The sequence below is a fragment of the Cebus imitator genome, unplaced genomic scaffold (genome assembly GCF_001604975.1).
Source record: "Cebus imitator isolate Cc_AM_T3 unplaced genomic scaffold, Cebus_imitator-1.0 Scaffold53, whole genome shotgun sequence".
In the NCBI taxonomy this organism is placed as follows: domain Eukaryota; kingdom Metazoa; phylum Chordata; class Mammalia; order Primates; family Cebidae; genus Cebus; species Cebus imitator.
In genome coordinates, this window is record NW_016107368.1 from 507,241 (window position 1) to 523,127 (window position 15,887).

General features: G+C 44.7%; 1 long non-coding RNA gene across 2 annotated transcripts in view; it reads right to left on the reverse strand.

Annotated features, from left to right (window-relative positions):
• Window positions 1-4,047: 4,047 nt before the first annotated feature.
• Window positions 4,048-15,887, reverse strand: part of LOC108304187 — a 16,288-nt gene continuing 4,448 nt past the window's right edge. The window contains exons 1-3 of one of the 2 annotated variants that reach the window (XR_001825156.2): window positions 14,009-14,128; window positions 5,529-6,378; window positions 4,048-4,245 (exon numbers count right to left, since the gene is read on the reverse strand). This is a non-coding gene — a long non-coding RNA (uncharacterized LOC108304187). Of the gene's footprint in view, window positions 4,246-5,528; window positions 6,379-14,008; window positions 14,129-15,887 lie in introns of those variants that run through there. The other variant, XR_005200252.1, reaches the window with a different exon arrangement.

Here is a 15,887-nt window from a genome sequence, read left to right on the forward strand (position 1 = left end):
AAAAAAGTGTACAATTCAGTGGTGTTTAGCATATTCACAAAGTTGTGCAACCATAACCATGAGCTAATTCCAGAACATTTTCACCACTTCCTACTCCCCAGGGTGCCCGCTCCCTGCAAAAAACAAACTTCCCCCACTCCCCACTCCCCCTATCCCCCTAACCCCGCAAAATAAACTGCCCCGTAGCAGTCACTCCTCCTTCACCCCTCCCCCTGCCTCTGGGAACCACTAATCTACTTTCAATCTCTTTGCCTATTCAGGACATTTTCTATAAATGGAATCACACAACATGTGGCCTTTTGTGACTAGCCTCTTTCATTAAACGATGTTTAATGATCTGTTCATGATGTAACATATGGCAGTACTTCATTCCTTTCTGTGGCTGAGTAATATTTCACTGTATGTCTATACCTTTTGTTTATCTGTGCATTACTTGATGAATATATAGCTTTCTGTTTTGGGGCTACTGTGAATAAAGCTGCTATGAATATTCATGTACAAGTATTTGTATATGAACATATGTTCTTCTTTCCCTTGGGTATATGCTTAAGAGTGGAATTGCTGGATCATATGTCAACTCTATCTTTAACTTTCGAAGGAACTGCCAAACCGTTTTCCAAAGCAGTTGCACCATTTTACATTCCCACCAACAACGTATGAGGGTTCCAATATCTCCACATCCTTGCAAACGCTTGTCATTGTGTGTCTTTTTTCATTGCAGCCATCCTATTGGGGGCGAAGTGGCATCTCATTGTGGTTTTGATTGTCAGCATCAATTCTGAGGACATTTTTTCTGTGGGTGGACCTCAGTGACTTAGAACCAGCTTTACATGTCCAGGGAACCCACTCCCCTCCCAGGTTTGTCCCGGGCCTAAGGGAGCCTCACAGCACTGCTGACCCTGTCTGCCATGCTGAAGCTCTCAATCCCACGCAGGCTTCCGTTGGCATTCCAGCCACCCATGCAGCCATTTGTAAACAGCTGCTGTGCACCCCCTGTGCCTCCATTCCCATTGCTGCTCCAAAGGCTCTGTAGACTCCAAGAGTCCCCAGGAAAGGGGACAGCAGGTTGGGTGCCATCAAGAGTATCTTTCCTTAGCAGTAGGGAGTAAAAGACCTGGTTGGGGAGAAGGCTTGAGGGACAGTAGTTTACAGTACTTCGACTGGCTGGTCTTGCCCCAGAACCTGACTCCCTCGACCCCCTCCATTTACCATAGAACTTGGGAAGGCAGGCAGGGATCTGTGCATCCTGGTGGTCTGTCACCCCCTCATGGGCTCCCCATGTTAAGAGATGTCCTCTCTTGGGCCCTGACTGGCACAGGACCCTGACCCATTGCCCTCAGCTTGAGCTGAGACAACATCTACATAAGAGTCAAAGCAGTGTCTTTATACTGCTTTCATACACATATCTGTAATAAACCTCTCCTCAGAAATGGAAATTAAACAGGTAATAGTCATACCCAGGTACCTGGGATTCTCTCTCTCTCTCTTTTTTTTTTTTTGAGATAGGGTCTGGCTCTGTCACCCACACTGTAATGCAGTGATGTGATCATAGCTCACTGCAGCCTCGACCTCCCAGGCTCAAGACATCTTCTTTCCTCAGCCCCCTGAGTAGCTGGGACTACTACTACATGTGCACACCATGCCTGGCTAATTTTTGTATTTCTGTAGAGATGGGGTTTCGCCATGTTGCCTAGGCTGGTCTCAAACTCCTGGGACTCAAGCGATCCACTTACCTGGGGCTCCCAAAGTGCTGGGATTACAAATGTGAGACAGTGCTTGACCTACCTGCAATTCTCTAATGGTGAGATTAAATCTTGCAGATTGTGGCACTTTGGGAGGCCGGGGCGGGCCGATCACCTGAGGTCAGAAGTTTGAGACCAGCCTGGTCAACATGGTGAAACCTTGTCTCTACTAAAAAAAAAAAAAAAAAAAAATCTTGCAGATTGTGATTGGGGATGGGCTGTTCCATTTGAGCTGCCTCCTCTGCTCTTTGAACCTTGAAATACAGTTGTGGTTCCGGGAAATGAGGGCTTAGAAAACAGAGCCACTGAGCAGAAAAGCTTCATTCATCCAGTAAACACTGCCAGAGCATCTACTGAGTACCGGGCGCTGGGGCAGAGAACTGCCTACAAGCAAGCTGAGTGTCAACTGAGGGGCAAGTGGTGTGGAAAAGAGAAGCAAAGTGCCTGTAGGAGACCAGAGGAAGGGCACCTGACCCAATATGGGGAGGAGGCAAATGCCAAGGGAAGGACTTCTGTGAGAGCTGATGACTGAGCCACATCTGGGAAGGACAAATAACAATTAGCTAGGCTGAGAAGGCAAGGAGAAAATCTTACATGCCGAAGCATGATTGAGCTGAAGTCTCCAAAATCCCTGGCAGATCTGCCTGGCTGATCAGGTGTGTCTGAGCCATGGCAGAAGGCCAGACTCCTAGCCAAAAACCCAGGCAGGGCTCAGGCCCAAATATAATGCGCAGAGGTCCAAGGCCAGCCACAAGGCCAAGAGCCAATTTCTGGCTAAGGTCACAGCCACTTGCCAACCCAGAGCAGAAAAAACAAACACATTTCATCCACTGCAGCACGTCTTGCACTTGCCTCTCTGCCCTGAGGCTTGCTGAGTGCCCTGCCTCAGAGCCGATCCAAACTGGGGCCTAGCTCAGCAGCAAACCTGGAGGCCTGGGACCTTGGGGCTGGAAGTCAACAAGGTCATTGTGGCCAGCTTTCCTCTAGAACTCCCAACTTCAGGCTGGGCGCAGTGGCTCGCGCCTGTAATCCCAGCACTTTGGGAGGCCAAGGTGGGTGGATCACCTGAAATCAGGAGTTTGAGACCAGCCTGACCAACATGGCGAAACCCCACCTCTACTAAAAATACAAAATTAGCCTGGCATGGTGGCATATGTCTGTAATCCCATCTGCTTGGGAGGCTGAGGCAGGAGAATTGCTTGAACCCAGGAGGCAGAGGTTGCAGTGGGCTGAGATCGCACCATTGCACTCCAGCCTGGGAAACAAGAGTGAAACTCTGTCTCAAAAAAAAAAAGAACTCCCAGCTTCAGTGCTTTCTGTAAAGGTAAAAGTAGCTGTGAGCTTCTGAGCACTTACAGTGTGCCTGACACCAGACATAGTGATGGCTGTGCCCACCTCCCAGCAATCCTGTGCTGAAGGTCATCTGAACCCTGTCTTAGATATAAGGAGACTGTAAGCCCAATCTCACACAGCTGGTAGAATGAGAGTCAGGCTCTTCTGACCACAAAGCCTATTCCATGCCAGGTGGCTTTGAAGGGCAGGTCAGTTGTGTGTGTTTGGTGTTGTGGAACAGGGAGAAGGTGAATAGGAGACTAGTGTTCATTCCAGCTACAGGCCTGCGGCTGGAATTAGATCTTCAATGACCCTGAGGCATCAACCATGGGCTAGCAAAAGAACCTTGCCCACACCACCCATGCTTATTCATCCCCTCTGCTGACCCTTCTGTGCCAAGTACAAGGCCTGTCTTCCCCTGGGCTGCCCATGATGTAATGGCAAGATCTTATACTCTGCTTTCAGAGTTTTCATGGACTTTACCAGTCCAGGTCCAACCACGTCTCATCTTTAGCCGTCCCTGGTGCCCTGCTGTGGTTTGAATGTCTCTTCCAAAACTCAAGTTGAAATTAATTGCTAGAGGTGGGGCCTTTCAGAGGTGATTAGGTCATGAAGGCTCTGCCCTCATGAATTGATTAATATCGTTGTTGTGGGAATGGGTTAGTATCATAGGGATTGGGTTCCTGATAGAAAAGATCAGTTTGGTCCAGTTTTCTCTCTGTCTCACCCTAGCTTCTGCATTCTGCCATCGGAGGGCCCTCACGAGATGCCAATGCCATGCTCTTCAACTGCCCAGCCTCCAGAACTGTGAGCCAAATAAATCTCTTTTCCTTGTAAATTACCCAGTCTATGTTATTGTGTTATAGCAGCGGAGGGGTATGGACTAAAACACAGCCCTTCACACCCACCACCTCCTCCAGCCTCATTAGCAAGTAGGCCTCATAAGGTTTTCTTCTCTGCTACTTACAGTTCATTCCTCACACGGGCTCACTCTTGCTATCTGGGGCCAGAAGAGCAGCTTCCAATCAATCTCCTTCCCATTAACAGCCAAACTTCTCCAAAAGTTGTCCATACTCAGCTAATATGTTTGCTTCTGATAATGTTTGTTTTTCTCCCCTTGGCTCTTACTCCATTTAAAGTCCAGTGGCTTTTAAACATTGTGGGCTGCAATCTATAGGAAGAAATAGGTTTTACACTGCAAACCAGAACACACACACACAAACACACACACATGAAACAAAAGTTAATGTTAGCATGACCTACTAAATCAATTTTGTGCCCCATTAATGGATTGTAACCTACAGTTTGAGAAACATTGTTCCGTATTTTGACACCCAGAGCCTCCGGGTAGTGATAGTGTAGCAGAAATTTGTCAAGGAAAAAAAAAGTCAAATCTAAAATACTGAAACACACGCTAGAGACAACAGTTTAAAGAGGACAGTTTTGAGTTTCAAAAGCCTAGGCGATTTCCTCTTCTAGGTAGGATTTAATAGGCTGTGGCAGGCTAACACTCCTACTGCAACAAACTGAGACGAGGCTCCCCAGCTGTTCCGCCATCCCCAGGACATTTGTCAGTTTGGGGCACTTGCTAATGATCAAGTTTGCATAGCAGGAGGGCCTGTATGTAATGGAGGAAAGGGAAACCAGCAAAGCTTTCAGTGGTCACAGGTGCTAGAATGACAAATTAGAATATGGGAGCTTTAAACACACCACCAATTTTCTGAACCTGACATTTGCTGAGTTCTGCACCTAGGAATGCATCTAAAAGCAGAATAGGGCTGGATGCAGTGGCTCATGCCTGTCATCCCAGCACTTTGGGAGGCTGAGGTGGAAGGATCACTTGAGCTCAGGAGTTCAAAACCAACCTGGGCAACACAGGGAGACTCCATCTCTACAAAGAAAAAAATAAAACTTAGCCAGACGTGGTGGTGTGCACCTGTGGTCCTAGCTACTCAGGAGGCTGAGGCAAGACAATCACTTGGGCTGGGGAAGTCAAGGCTGCAATGAGCTCTGATTGCAACACTGCACTCCAGCCTGGGCAACAGAGCAAGACCCTGTCTCAAAAAAACCAAAAGCTGAAATATTTGGCCAAGCGCAGTGGCTCATGCCTGTAATCCCAGCATTTTGGGAGGCCAAGACGGGCAGATCACGAGATCGAGACCATCCTGGCTAACATGATGAAACCCCATTTCTACTAAAAATACAAAAAATTAGCTGGGCGTGGTAGCGCACCTGTAGTCCTAGCTACTCAGGAGGCTGAGACAGGAGAATCCCTTGAACCCAGGAGGTAGAGGTTGCCATAAGCCTACATCGCACCACTGCACTCCATCCTGAGCAACAGAGCAAAACTCTGTCTCAAACAGAAAAAGAAATATTCTACAGTCCCACAATGCTTAGAAAATGAAAGTTTCCCAAGAAGGAAGGGCCTTCCCCAAACACAGAGCCAGCTCCCACCTCAAGACATTGGCCAGATCTTGAAGCTTCATGGAGACAGAATCTGGAAGCTGGACTGGGAACCTCTGAAAAGCCAGAGCTGAATCTCACAGTGTTTCATGGCTGTGGATCCAGAAACCTGGCAAGGCACTCACCCAAAATCCACATGCCAGGCATAGGGGTAAACCAGAGATAAACTGGAGATAGACAGATTCCAAAACCAAAACCCAGTCCCAACCCACTTCAATCCTTCACTGGACTGATGTGATCATTCCTTACCCCCATCTGCTTAACAGAAGAAAGAGGGAACACTTTGTGTGGTAAATTATATCATCTAGAGTCTCTATGCCTGTTACATACAATGTCTACATATGGAAAAAATAAGTAGATTTGTGAAGAGATATGAAAATATCATTCTGATAAGAGAAAAACAGACTATAGAAGAAGACACACAAATCATCCTGATGTTGTGGTTGGTAGACAAAGGCTTTAAAATAACTAATTGTGGAGGAACTGGAACTCTCACACATTGCAGGTAGAAGTACAAATTGGTATATCTATGTATTGGTCAGGGTTTACTCTGGATACAGAAACCACATGATAATTTAAATAAGGAAATTTTAATATAAAAATGTATTATGGGTAAGAGATGATTATCTAGCAAAGGGAAAAGAAAACTCTGAAGAATACAATTACAGATATAAGGAGCAGCCTCTAGGGCTAAGGCAGAGCACCCAAGGAAAGAAGAAACCTGGATGAGGTCCTCACCTTCACATTCTACCACCAGGCTGAGATCCATACCTTGCTGAAGATGGTGATGGATGATGGAGAAGTTCATTGCAGTTCCATGCAGATGCAATTCTATATGAATCTACAATGGTAGATACATGTCATTATACATTTGTCAAAACTCATAAAACTGTACAATACCAAGAGTGAACCTTAATATAAATTATTTAGATGATTATGATGCATCAATGTAAATTCATTAATTGCAACAAATATAACATTCTGGAGGAAGATGTTGATAATCCAGGAGGCTATGCATGTATGTGAGTAGGGGGTATATAGAAAATCTCTGCACCTTCCTCTCAATTTTGCTCTGAACTTAAAATTGCTCTTAAAAATACAAACCTGGCCACGATGGTGAAACCCCATCTTTAAAAAAAAAAAAAAAAAAAAAACAGAAACAAAAATTAAAATAAAACTTTTTAAAAGGTCAGGCACAGTGGTTCACACCCATAATCCCAGTCCTTTGGGAGGCCAAGGTAGGTGGATCACCTAAAGTCAGGAGTTAGAGACCAGACTGGCCAACACAGCAAAACCCCGTCTCTATTAAAAATACAAAAAAAATTAGCTGGGTGTGGTGGTGCATGCCTGTAATCCCTGCTACTCGGAAGGCTGAGGCAGGAGAATCACTTGAACTCAATACGCAGAGGTTGCAGTGAGCTGAGATCATGCCACTGTACTTCAGCCTGGGAAACAAAGCAAGACTCCATCTCAAAAAAACAAAACAAAAAAAACTTTTTTTAAGCTGGAAGATCCTATGGATCTTGCAGTTAGCCTGGAAAGAATGTAGTAACCATCTGTATGGATAATAGTCTGATACCACCAGATGTGTACGTCCCTGAAGATGCCAGAGCGGACAGGTAATCCTCCTACTGTGCACTGGCATTAGGTAAGTCCCTTACAACTGCAAGGTAACTCCAACAGAAGGGTGTATTGGGGGCAGGTGGCAAGAAACAGTACTTAACTGAGAAATTTCTGAATTTACTGATATGAAATGGAACTGCCTATGGCTTAATTTCTGACACCAGGTGGAATGAGAGTTTCTTTTTTTTTTTATTTTCAGTCACCCAGGCTGGAGTGCAGTAGGGTGATCTCAGCTCACTGCAGCCTCCATCACCTGGGTTCAAGAGATTCTCCTGCCTCAGTCTCCCAAGTAGCTGGGATTATAGGCATGCACCACAACACCTGGCTAATTTTTGTATTTTTAGTAGAGACGGAATTTTGCCATGTTAGCCAGGCTTGTCTTGAACTCCTGGTCACCTTGGCCTTCCAAAGTGCTGGGATTACAGGCATGAGCCACTGCACATGGCCAAGAGTTTCAAATAACGTTTAAGCTGGATAGCATTGTTTGAGGTGGGGGATTCAGAAACAATCTTGAGGTTCATCACTGGGGAGTGGGTAGGGAAGATGTGCTGAGTGCTTGCCATGAAGTACCAGGCAGCACCTGGACCCAGTGTTTACATAGCAACACGTATGGATTTTTAAAACATTGGGATGATTGAAAAAGAAAGAGAATGAGGAATAAAGTGTATCACACAGTAACCCCTACATACATTAAAAATATATGCATACACACACAAAAATTTGCAAATACATATACAAACAAGGAGATACTTATTAGAAACATCGAAGGTTTTCCTGTGGGGGATTAGTGCAGAATAAGTGTAGGAAAGGGGATTGTCTTAGCCTGGGTTCCTTAGGAAACAGCCTGTGCCAAGTGGCAAAATATATATACTAACCCTTTATTGGAGGAAGGTACAGTCCCAGGGCAGCAAAAGTGAGAGGAAAAGGGAGGTGAGGCAGGAAAGGTGGGGAAGCAAATGAAAGACAGTGCACTAACTAGGCTGACCATAATCCCATCAAAAAATGCGTCCTTTTGGCCTGGAACTACTGAGCACTGGGGTAATTTCATTAGGGAGAGGAGTTTATCTCTTTCCTGCCTTCTGTCTCTCACGGGTCGAAGTCCTGCCCAGGATGCACTCTCTCCACTTCCAGCTTGCATCATCAGCTTCTCCAGGCAGCCACAGAGGAATCCAGATCCTGTGCAGTGGTGCTTTGCCTGCCTTAGGAGGTGGTGGGAATGCCCAGAGGTTTGTGGGTATGATCAGCCTCGGCTTATGGCCAGACCTGCTGCGACTCCTGCTTCAGCAAGAACAATGGAGGCCCTGCCAGGGCTTGGATCTCATCCTAGTGAAGGCTGGGACAGCTGGTGGTGTTAGGAGACGAGGTGTTGGTAGTAGCAGCTGTGTCTCAATTGCATAAGTGGCTCAAGGCGTGGGGAGCAGGTGGGCCCAATAATTTGGGTCTGATACAATGCCTTGGCATGGATTCCATGCATAATTCCGCCCAAGGTCACAGAATAATCAGGGCAGACTTCCAGTACAGTATGTTCATTCCCCTGAGCCGCAGGCTGAGCCTGCATGTGGGCTGAGGTCCTAATCCTTAGACATCTTTGTTCAGATCCTACTCATGACTGGGCTCGGTTTTTCTCCCTGTCTGTTCTCAGGAGCAAGTCTGCTCTAGGATTGCACAACTTCTGCCTTCATGCTGGGAAATAAAGCTGAAAAGGGAAGAGGACCCAGGCCCAGCCACTAAAGTGGACACATATTTTAATTATGGCTACTATATTTGGAATATTAATAGACTGGTCTTTTTTTCTGGTAACCAAATGACCTGCGCGGGGGGGCGGGGGGCAGGAGCTGCAGTGGAGAAAAGAGCCCCCACACCTCCTCCAGGGTCTTAAGCACTGCTATGGAAGACACATGTCCAGACCATAGCAGACCTCCCAGGGCCTGTGCTTGTCACATCCAGGTATGGCGCATGTGTGAGCCTTTGGGGCCAGTCACAGGCTATTTGTTGCTTGGCTCATTTTCCTGGAGTATTGTTTTTACTCAATGAATTAAAAGAATAAAGTTTTGAAATTTCATTCTTGTCAGTGGTTTTGTTACATGCAGATACAAACCAAATCCAGCACCTCTGTTTTTCTCTCAATCATTCTCATGTTTTCTTCCATGAAATCCCAGAGTTAACATTCAGTGAGTGATGTAAAGACTTGGTAATTTGGAGTGCCCTGATGATATAGTTAATAACTCCTGTCCCAGTGTTGAAGGTGAGGCCGGGTGAGAGGTGTTTGGATCACAGGGGCGGATTTCAGTGAATGGCCTAATGCCATTCTCAAGGGAATGAATGAATTTTCACTCTTAGCTCCAATGAGAACTGGATGCTGGAAAGAGCCCAGTACCTCCTCTGTGCTCTCTCTTGCTTTCTCTCTCACCATGTGATATGCACATACCAGCTTCATTTTGCCTTCTGCCACGAGTGGACCTCATCGGAAGCAGATGCTGGTACCATGCTCCTTGTAGAGTCTGCAGAATTGTGAGCCAAATAAACCTCTTTTCTTTATAAATTACGCAGCCTCAGGTATAAACAACACAAAATGGACTAAGATATCTGAGCACTTGCTTGTACTGGTTCTGTAGGCATGCCCAAGTAAAAAGACATATCTAGAGTGGGTGACTGCTGGAGAATGGGTTACTGCTGTTGTCTCTGGGCCATACAGCTAGTACTGTGCCTGGCTGAGGGTGGGAGGCAGCTTGCTTTTTGGATGGCAAATCTATGGTCGTCTGAACTAAAATAACGAAACGGTTTATTCTGGTCAATTCCCCAATTATTGGGGATCTGGGTGAAGAGAACTATGAGTCTTTTGAGTAGCTTACATTTACTCAAAATCTTACATTTTCAGGCTGGATGTAGTGGCTCATGCCTGTAATTCCAACATTCTGGGAGATGGGGGTAGATGGATCACTTGAGGTCAAGAGTTTGAGACCAGCCTGGCCAATGTAGTGAAACCGATCTCTACTAAAAAAAAAAAATACAAAAATTAGCCAAGCGTGGTGGCACACGCCTATAGTCCCAGCTACATGGGATGCTGAGGCAGGAGATGCTCTTGAACCCAGGAGGGGGAGATTGCAGTGAGCCAAGATCACACAACTGTACTCCAGCTTGGGGGACAGAGTGAGACTCTGTCTAAACAAAACAAAACAAAACAACAACAACAACAACAAAAACTTACATTTTCAGAAACTTACATTTGATAAAAATGAGTGTTGAGGGTAAAAAATCATTTTTAAAGCATCAGACATCTGTCTTCATTAAAAAAGAAAAGCCTTTAATAACATTTCCTGGAAGCTGATAAAAGCTGACCTTGGACTAGGTATTGTGGCTCACACCTATAATCCCAGTAATACAGGAGTTATTAAGAAATTATTTTTAGGTAGCTAGAAAGGGTTGGTGGAATTTTCCTTTAATAAAAAGCAGCCCCCAAATCATGTCTAACAGAAAACAGCCTGGAAAGTCAGGCTGCAAGCATAGATATGCATATGTAAATGCAGGTGGCTAAGAGCCAGGTCTACCCAATATTGCGGTACCCACTCCCTTTTCCTCGTCACCACATGTGCGGGCATCATGTCACCATCCAGGTAAAACCAAGTGTGCTGGTGTCATGGCAACTGCCAGGTAGAAGCTGAATTTGCATAATAAAAGACAATGGTGGAAGTGCCAGTCTTTTCGTGGCCTCTGTAAAATGGCACACCTCGTCAAACCAATCCCCTGGGCGCTATGTAAATCAATCACTGCCTCCTCAAGCCTCTGTACAAAATTGATCACATTCCACCCCAAACCAAAGACCCTCTCTAGGGCGACCCGCTTTCTCAGTATAAGGAAGTTCTCTCTCTTTCTCTCCTTCTTTGTCTATTAAACTTTCTGCTCCTAAACCCACTCCTCGTATGTATCAGTGTCCTGAATTCTTTCTCAGCGTGGGACACAGAACCACAGATAAATACCCAGAGAGAGGAGCTGTTTCACCAGCACTTCAGGAGGCAAAGGTGGGAGGATTGCTTGAGCCCAGGAGTTTGAGACTAGCCTGGTCAACACAGCGAGACCCTGTCTCTACAAAAAAATTTAAAAATTAGCTGAGAATGGTGTCATTTGTCTGTAGTCTCAGCTACTTGGGAGGCTGAGGTGAAAGAATTGCTTGAGTCCTGGAGTTTGAGGCTGCAGTGAGCATTGATGATCGGGCCACTGTACTCCAGCCTGGGTGACAGAGTGAGATCCCAACTCAGAAGAAGAAAGAAGAAAGAAGAAAGAAGAAAGAAGAAGAAGAAGTAGAAGAATAAGAAGAAAAGAAGAAGAAGAAAAAGAAGGAGAAGAAGCCGCTGCTACCACCTAGATAAGAGCCACTCCCTGCCACATGAACAATGTGGCCTCTCAACAGGATATACTCACAGTGACATTCCGCCACCCACAGTGTGGGGTCAGCTTCCTGAGCATCTCCTCTCAGTAATCAAGCCCCAGTTTGTAAAACAATGGAAAATGATCTTCCTTTGTAGTCACACTTTTGTGAGTTTTAGTGCCTGAAATATTGTAATTCCAAATCAAAGAAAGAAAAAGGGCCTGAATGCTGAATTTGAAATGCAGGGCTTGCTTGCTTTAATTTAGCACAATTTTCTGAAATCGAGTAGCATCATCCAGTAGCATCCTGTCAACTGTCTTGACAAGCAAGACAGTTAGAAAACAGTTTTTTAAAAAGTCCCTGATGGTTAGAATTATTAAGTGTTATTTTTACATTAAAACAAACATGGATGTGGTACGTTGTATTCCGAAATGCACACAAATCTTTGAGTTAAATATTAGTGACATTTAGAGATCTCTAAATGCTTAAAGCCTTTTAGCATTAAGCCCTCAAATCTCCAGGGCAGCCATTCAGGAAACTTTGGGTGAAACACTGGAGGAGAGAAGTCCTCGATAATGAGGTATTTGTAGCTTGACTGAAATCTAGCTCTGCCTCGAAAGTTTCAAGTGTATGGCAAGGAGTTCTAATGGGAGGTTGGAAGAACATGTGCTCCAGCAGCCTCAACAATCAAGGCGCACAGTTTATTACCTCTAGGGAGGTGTCAAGAACTGTAAATCATCTGAGATTTTACCCCCTGGTAAGCTTACAAGTTATTCTTCCATAATCATGGATGCTGAAAGAACATATAAGTCACTCCTGGGTCAGAGATGAAGGATAGTTTATTATTCAAAGCAGTAGCAATAACCAAAGTATTTGCATTTTTGCATCTGTTTCCTGAACCCTGCTTCCCACAGGACAACGCAGAGGGCCAGGTGACACCTGCATATGCAGTGGGTTCTGTTACAGGAGAAGAAGCCTAGCTTGAAGAAACCAAAGCTTTTACACTGAAGAGTTCAGTATGCTTTCTACAGAAGGAGACGCTATCTCTAACTTCCAAGGCTATAAACAAACCTTGCCTTTGCTTTAGAAGGAGATACTACCTCTATCTTTCAAGGCTGTTTGCTATATAAACATTCCTGAAAAGGTGGTTAGGAATAAAACAGTCAGTGCCTCTGCTTGAAAAATATGCAGACACATGAGAGACCTATGGAGAAACGTCTGCCAAGAGGAGGGACCTATGGTCACATTCCTCTACAAGATGTAGAAGTCTCCCTGCCATCTCCTCTGACTTCTCGATAAGCCTGAATGGTGGGTGACATAGGGCTCATTTGTTCAGGTCATGATGGAAACCTGAGGTTCATTATAAAAGATTCACGAGGAAGTGGCTGGGATAGCCTGTCCTACAGGGACTCACAATACAGATAAGCAGTTTGACTGTAACCTCCACTGACTACGATGACATGAAGAAAATGCAACACAGTCCAAGGCAGGTTGGTAGGCTCAGACCAGCGGCTGCTTCCATTTTATGGCTCACTGTCTGGTGTTTTCAGTTACCCTCACAGTCAACAAAGAAACTACTAGCACTAAGAAGTGAGTTTAGCAAGATCTCAGAATACAAAGTCAATATACAAAAAATCAGTTGTATTTCTATGTACTGGCAGCACAAAATTGGCAATGAATTTTGAAAGTCAATTTCATTAACAATAGCATTAATAAACACAAACGACTGGCCAGATTGATTCAGCAACTATAAAACATTGCCGAAGTTACAGAATAAATGGAATACATATCCTATTTATGGACTAGAAGACTCAGCATTAAAAGATGTCAATTCTTCCCAAGCCAATCTTTAGATTCAATGCAATTTAATCAAATTTCCAAGAGGATTTTTAAGACATATTAACAGATTTACTCTAGGATTTGTATGAAAGTAAAAGAACTTAAAATAGACAAATTTTGTAAAAGAATAAGTTGGATGAGTTAGATTCCCTGATTTTAAGACTTACTATGCAACTAGTAATTAAGTACTGGTATAAGGATGGTCAAACAGATCAGCGGAATAGACTAGAGAATCCTGAAGGAAACTCTTATATGGCCAGTTGGTTTTTGACAAAGACACTTCATTTCCTTTACATCCAATGAAGTAAAGGAAAGTCTTCTCAACAAATGGTGCTTACACAGCCAGAAATCCATATGGGGAAATAAAAAGAACCTTGACCCCTACTTCATTTCCCACCCAAATATTAATATGAAACAAACAGTGGTATACTGAGACCATGGAATATGAAGTAATAAAAAGGAATTAAAATATTGATCCACACAACGACTTGGATGACTCTTCTGGGGAGTTACGGCTTGCAGTCCTTGGGTGGGACGCTGCTGCCCGACAGGTTTCTATACTGTGGAAAGGAGGCATGATACCTTCACAACAACAACAACAACAACACTGGTTTTAATGTCAAGAAAATTTGAAACACATTACCTCTCTTTACAACATTCCTGAAAGGCAGGTCTTATTTCCTCATTTAAAGATGAGGTAACAAGCCGGGCATGGTGGTGTGCCCCTACGGTTCCAGCTGCTTGGGAGGCTGAAGTGGGAGGACTGCTTACTGCCTGAGCCCAGGAGTTCCAGACACCTGGCAACATAACTAAGACCCCATTTCTAAAAAAAAAAAAAAAAAAATTAAAGATGAGGAAACTATGACTGGGTATTCTGAAGTAGCTTACCCAAGCTTACACAGGTAGTAAGTGTACCTGTGATCCAGCCCACATCTGTCTGACCCTAAAGCTTTCAGTTCTACAACTCCTGGCTGCCTTCCTCAGAGCAAGGCACACGAGGGACCTGCTGTTACTTGTGGAAAAAGGAAAGGGAGAGGAGTCAGCTTAGACGAGGATGAGTGTATACACTCTTTTTTTTTTTTTTTTTGGAGACGGAGTTTCGCTCCTGTTACCCAGGCTGGAGTGCAATGGCGCGATCTCGGCTCACCGCAACCTCCGCCTCCCGGGTTCAAGCAATTCTCCTGCCTCAGCCTCCTGAGTAGCTGGGACTACAGGCACACGCCACCATGCCCAGCTAATTTTTTGTAGTTTTAGTAGAGACGGGGTTTCACCATGTTGACCAGGATGGTCTCGATCTCTTGACCTCGTGATCCACCCGCCTCGGCCTCCCAAAGTGCTGGGATTACAGGCTTGAGCCACCGCGCCCGGCCTGAGTGTATACACTCTTATCTTCTATGATGAAAAACGGGAAGGTATCTGAGGAAACACAGCCTGCTTTGGTCTATGATTTCCTCTTAAAGTGAGGACGGTCATTCTTGTTTTACAGAGTCACATCAGTTCTGTAGTGTTCTGATGAAGAAAATGCTCCTAGTGTCCAATTTGGGTCTCAGAAGCGTTTCCTTAGAGTAAACCACCACCTTGTGGCAATAAACATGAGTTGCAGGAGAAAGAGTGGTTTTTAATCTTTCAAATTCTAAAACATCTCAGTAGCCCCTAAAGTTAGCAGGTTTTGCATTAAAATACAACAAACAAGTACATCACTGAGGGAAGGGCTGATTAAAAATAGATATTTTTTTAAAAAATCTGACTTTTAGACAATAAGTGAAAACATTGATCCATGTCACAAAACATGTAAAAGATGGGTTTTATTAAATCAAGATATAAAAAGCAGGGGTAACCCAAGGTGATTCGTTTGGAAAAAAATTAATGAGGTTTCATGTTGTCCAAACTGTACACTTTTTTTTTTTTTTTTTGAGACGAAATCTTGCTCTGCCACCCAGGCTGGAGTACAGTGGCACGATCTAGGCTCACTGCAACCTCCACCTCCCGGGTTCAAGTGATTCTCCTGCCTCAGCTTCCCAAGTAGCTGGGACTATAGGCACGCACCACCATGCCCGGCTATTTGTTATTTTTCAGTAGAGACAGGGTTTCACCATGTTGGCAAGGCTGGTCTTGAACTCCTGACCTCCAGAGATCCACCTACCTCCTCCTCCCAGAGTGCTGGGATTACAGGCATGAATCACTGCACATGGCCCAAACTGTACACTTTTGAAAGTGAGAGGGGTTGCTATTAATAATTGCATGAGACAACAGGTGAAAAGTGGGAGTGTCCCAGGCAAACTGGGGACATGTCATTTACTTAAATTTGTTTCTGAGGTCTAGTCTGGCAAAGATGTGAGTACATTTTGTAATAAAGACCACATGGTAAGAAATGTAGTCCTTTTGGAAAGAATAAAAGTCACTATCTTAGGCCGGGCACGGTGGCTCAAGCCTGTAATCCCAGCACTTTGGGAGGCCGAGGCGGGTGGATCACGAGGTCAAGAGATCGAGACCATCCTGGTCAACATGGTGAAACCCCGTCT